Source organism: Manis javanica, chromosome 9 (assembly GCF_040802235.1).
Source record: "Manis javanica isolate MJ-LG chromosome 9, MJ_LKY, whole genome shotgun sequence".
In the NCBI taxonomy this organism is placed as follows: Eukaryota; Metazoa; Chordata; class Mammalia; order Pholidota; family Manidae; genus Manis; species Manis javanica.
The window spans coordinates 4,989,218-4,995,217 of record NC_133164.1 but is presented as its reverse complement, the minus strand read 5'-3'; positions in this window follow the sequence as shown (position 1 = coordinate 4,995,217).

Sequence of the window (6,000 nt, the reverse complement as noted above, 5' to 3'; positions counted from 1 at the left end):
GGACAAACATTAATGAATCTACCTAACTCATTGATAACTGGTAAAATGCAACAACTGGTTTCAAAAAGAATACAAAGGGCGGATACAACTTTTGCTCAGAGATGTTGACATGAATGAGCCAGGAAAGGCAAAGTGAGTTCCTCCCAGGTGAGGGGGGCTCCACTGACTTCTGGATCTGGACGGAGAGAATTCATTCCCATGTCTTCAGATCTCAGTGCATTGCCACCAGTTATCTCTAACTTATAGAGCTATAAGGCATGAAAGAGATAGTCTCGGTGTGTTCTGATCAAGGAATCAGCAAATCCACCCTCCGCCTGTTCCCATAAAGTTTTATTGGAACACAGCCTCCCCCATTCATTTCCTTACGGTCTATAGCCACCTTCACATGACAGCAGCAAGCTCATGGCGCAGAAAGCCTGAACTGCTTACTGGGTGGACGTTTACATACAATGTTTGCCAGCTGCTGCTCTAGATCATGCCTCGCTGTCTACTGAAGCACCTTTTTCCTTGTACCGACTAAAGTGCATGGCTTCGTCTGTTACGGAAAGCAGGTGACAAGAAATCTAGGCATTTCTTTCAGGTCAGTAACTAACTGAAGGAAATGCTTGGGGTATCAGACGGCTGATGAGACCAAGCACAAGAGGCCGGGCAGCTGAAACAATAGGAATGTATTTTCTCACAGTCTGGAGGCTGGCAGTCTGGCATCAGGGTGTCTGCAGGTTGGTTCCTTCTGAGGACTGTGAGGGACCATCTGGCCCCAGCTGGTAGATGGCCATCTTTTCCCCATGTCTCCGCATCATCTACCTTCTGCGCGTCTGTGTCCCAATTTCCTCTACTTAGAGGGACGCCAGTCATATTAGATTATGGCCCACTCCTAATGACCTCATTTTAACCTGATCCCTTCTGTAGAGACCCCGTCTCCAAATATGGCTGCATTCTGAGGTGCTGGGGGTTAAGGCTTTAACATATGAATTTGGGGTGTGGCACACAACTCAGCCTGTAACACCTGGTTGGTGGGGAAAGTGCACACCCATTAAATATACTGTGAGGATGGTCAGATTCTCTGCCAACTTGAGGGAACTGCACCGTGTGGCTGTGCCCGGAAGCAGACCCGCCACTGCCCTGCTGACGCTGGGGGCCCCACTCCTGCCCTTGCCCGTGTTTGGCTCTGGACACTGACAAGGAGCAGGAAACCTTTGCTGCGGTGCATTCTGTGCGCACCTTTGTGTTACTGTAGCTGCCATGATTGGGGTTTATTGTATAAACCAGAAAAAGTGAGATCTTGCTTTGGGTCTGAATTAGCAGCACCTTAAAACAAACTACATATTGGCATTGGCTTGAAAAATAAATACGGAACAGGGAGACACAACGACAGTTTGTTCTTCCCTTGCCCTGGAACAGAACCGCTAATGGTTTTCCCCCTTCATTTAGAGACATCGAAAGGTGCTGTATATATAATGTCACGGTATTACTGTTCACACTTTGTCCATTAAAAAGAGGTATAACTTTTAAAACATCAGCAACATGGGATTACTTGTGGTCAAGAGTAAAATCCATCCCAAAGCCGGGTCATGAGCTCAGCTATTTGAGATACAGAAACACCATTCAAAGATCATTATTGAGCGCCTTTTATCTTCTAGGCCCATTTATGTATGTTATTTCCACTAATCTTCACAACAGCTCTTCAAGGTGGGTGTTAATAGACCTCTTTTCATGGATGAAGAAACTGAGGTTCCCGGAGGTTAAGTAGCTTTCTCAAGAGCTCGCAGGGCCTAAGCAGAGGAGCAGGTCTCCACCACACCCGCCTGCCGCAGGCCACTTTGAGCCTTCATTCCTACCAGCGATAACGGTGACAGTGCTACATTTCTCAAAGAGCCCACATCCTGCGGGATTTGGACTGAGAACAGGAAGAGCAGGGCCACAGAGCTCACACAGCATCCAAAGGAGAGAGGACGTCGTGATGCGTGGCAAGCACAGGCTGCAGGCCCCCGGATTCCCACCTCAGGGAGGTGGTGTGGCCGGCAAGCCTGCTCTCCCTTGCAGTAGGATCCTTCTCTGATGTGTCCTGACAATGCTCTCTTGAAACCTCCTGTAGCTTAGATCCACAGAGTGCAAGCCCTGTGCATTATTTCCCTGCAGGTGGTTATCTGCATAAAGGGGGGAAAGAGCCCAAAAGAAAACAGATGGAGCCCCTTTCTCCCTTCCCGGTGAGGACCATCAGCTGGTGGCCATGTGTGTCTGCTGGGACAATTCAAATCCTCTCGCAGTTTCTCAGGCGTGTAAGGAAAAGCTGGGTGCATCCATGGCGTGAAAAAGAGGAAGGGGGGAAAAGGAGTAGCACCTGTCCTTGGTGCTCTGGGGGACCACAGCCAAGGCCAAGCCCACTTCTGCATGGGGGAGGCAGAGTCTGAATGTGACAGCCGAGTTTCCGTTGACAAAAAATATTTCTCTATTGACTTGCTGTGAGCTGACGTTTTATTGGAAAAACCGAAAGACAGGGCCATTGTCTGAGGAAGGGCCCCAGTTAAATAAGCCGTGTGTTTCCTGAGCAAGGCCCTCGAACCTTAAGAAGCTGTCTATCAGATTAGACAACTGAAATTTGGGGGTAGAAGAGCTACAAAACAGGTGGACTTCCACCAGCAAATCTGTGCCGTGCAGTGATGGGAGGGAGGGGGCCGCCAGGGGCTCTGGGGCACGAGGCTGGGGTGTGGCAGGAAGAACGAAGCAGAGGCGCATTCAACTCGTTCAAGAACAATGCCACCATCATTCTAAGACCAGCCTCTCTGTGCGAAATCTCTGATTTAAGAACAAGTCTTGATTTTCCTAAAATTCTGTTTATCTTAATGAAAAAAACGTATTTTCCTAAAAAGAATTATGTTGTAAACTAACCTGTAAGCACTGGGCTGTGATTGCTGCTTTAATACTTCTTTTATCTTAAGTGCTTTTTATTTCTCCTTGAAAGCTTTCAGCAAAAATCTTAGGCAAATGAGAAGTCATTTAGGGGAGACACTCAGTAAATATGGGGTGGACCGAATAAAGCCCCATCTCGTGGTTTTCCTATAGAACTATTAACACAGCCTCTTACTGGTTCTGGACTTCAGTCCATCTGCCTGTAGTAAAAACAGAGACAGAAGTAACGAAGTATATCAAAAAAGTATACCAAAGTCATGAGAGAATTGTGTCTAATCTGACCATGTGAAATTCCTGTCTGATCCTGGATGCTTGGTACTGTTTGCATTAACGAGGTAACTGGCTGAGTGCCTTGTACCTAGGTCTCTTCTCTTCTGGAAGCAAAGTGTAAGTGTCTCTGCATAATGGTCTCAGCTCAAGACCACAGGTTCTGGATATACTAGTGGATACTGGGTCCAGATTAGTCTTGAAAACACTAATGAACACTGATAGACATATTAATATATATGATATTTCCAATTTCCAGGGCTTGGCACAAAAGCAACCCATAGTGTCTTAACAATCTCTACTCCCATAGATGGTGCTTTAAATACAAAACACACACAAAGAAAGAACTCCTGTTAGCATTAATCTTTTCCAGCTGATTTGCCTCTTGCAAGTTTTAAAATACACACAGAATAAAAATGCAAACAAACTGGAGAAAGGAGGCAATGAAGCAGGGCCCAAGTTACATACTTACACCAGAGAAGACATTGGGAGGCAGAGTCTGTCGGTACCCATCAAAATTTCACACTTGCATCCCCTTTCGTGCAACGATCCCACCCCTGGCACTTAAGGATATATTTGGGAAAATGCCTCAATATGTTCAGCATTAGGACAGGTAGGCACATGCTGCGGTGACAAACAATCCCCAAATCTTCTGGCTGAACCTGCACATGTGAGTTGTCACGCAAAGAGCACAGTAACTCAGATGGGCAGGAGGCACTCAGGACCCAGGCAGCCCGAGGTTCCACTGCCTTTGGGCTGCAGCCTCTGGAACATGTGTCAACCTCATCACTACGGCAGGGAGGAGGGAGCACGGGGACCCTGTCCTCTCTCTTTATCTTTACACCTCATTCCCAGTGTGGCCCATGGCCCTCAACCTAAGTGCAAGTGAGGCTGGAGAAACAGAGGAACATGCAAGTTATGTGTGGGGGCCCCCGGTCTGTGCCCCTGACCATGAGATCCCCATGGTGCATCTGTGTAGCAGCATAGAAACCTAATTTTGCTGGTGGGTGATGATTTACACAAACTGTGGTATATTATATGGTTGTCAAAAAATAAATCTGAATGTACCAATGAGGAAAGATCTCTGAGATGTAGTTTGTACCAAGAAAGTGTGACACAGAACAATGTGTACAGTATCATCTCTATAGAGATCATTTTTTAAAAGCATGCATGTACATGTATGTGTATGCATACAATATTTTTCTGAAAAGATAGGCAAGATTCTGTTGATAATCATTACCTTGAGGGATGAAGGAGGGGATGGGAAAGGAAACACAGTTTTTACTTTTATCAAAAATAAAACAGTCAAAGAGATACATTTAACAGACTAGTTGATTATATTGTGAAGTTCTTGTCACATGAGGGGGATTCCTTTTTAGATGCTGAGATTTGGGAAGGAAGGGTCATAGGGTCTGCAATTACTTTTAAATGCTTCAGCCAAGGAACTGTGAGTATGAGTGTGTGTGTACACAGAGCACATACACACGTGCAAACGTTCATTGTTGAATCCACATGGTGGATACACGGGAGTTCACTATTCTGGTGTTTCGATTTTCCTGTATATCTGAAAATGTTCCAACTAAAAAGCTAAGGAAGATAAGATGAAACAAAATGATAAGAGCCTACCACCTGAGGATGGAGATCTTCGTGGCTCTCCCGTCCACATCCTGTAGGGCTGATGTGGATGGAGTTCAGAGGTAGCCATATTGAAGTGTCAGAAATCTGACCTCAACATCTGACGTCAGAACATGTCACAGAAGACATCGTGACAATGTCTATAACACAAGTTCCCTAAAACAATTTCTCTTTGGGCCTATGAAAAGCTGGCCAACCTTATTAAGTGTAACTGGCCCCTTGACACTGCTTAATCACAGTCATAATCGTGGTACTGGTCCAGCTGGCGATGTTGTTTAAAAAATTCTGTAGCCATATTTCAAACACTTGTCTGGAATCTGTTCTTGAAGTTAGCATAAATGAGACTCTTAAAAACAATACACAGGGGATGAAAAGCATATGATTTTAATCCATTCTCTCAAATGGCCTCAAGGTGGTGGTGACTCAGGGAGGAAGTATGTCCCTACAAGTCACTGTTCAGGAGGCAGGTATGTCACCACCCCGGGGACAGCTGCCGCTCCCTGTGTGCTGAGTGATTAGTGCACACAGAGATTTATGGGCCCAACTCACTACATTTTACGCAAACTCTGATGTTTCATTTGGCAATTCTCTGCAGCCAGAGCCCTGCCCCATGGCGTGGTGGGGGGCTTGAGAGAAGGAGCCGTCAAGGTGTATTTTCTGTTGTTCGAGAAGCAAACCATGGCTTCTCTTTGGCAATGGCAACCACTGCTTCTATCACGTCCAGGAGACATTTTTTATGAACATCTATATGACTGCTGCATATAATACGAATTTCTGACACCCATGCTCCTGGAAAATGGTGTGTCTTGGCTTTTTCCTGACACTCAGCCAAGACTATGGAGGAAAACATTTGGTTAAGTTAAAATGAGATTAACACAGTCATTATTTTTATCTAAAATATTTAAGGGAGTTGGTAGGAACCCCTTATCTTTTCTCTCTCCTTTACCAAGCAGGGAGTTCAAAGGTAGAGAGCCGGGTTTCTGCCGAAGGAGCCCTGCGTCTGCTAGGCTGAGATGCTTATTCTGCACGGAACTTGTAGGTCATGCTGGCAAACATCCCAGATGCTCAGACTTCATTTTTTTGCCTGCTGTTTTTGAGCTCAGTGCTGACTGCTGTTAGCAGACATGAAGCTCCCTGCAATTCTTCCCTCAGAACCAGCTAAGAGAAAACTACCAATTATAGCCAAGA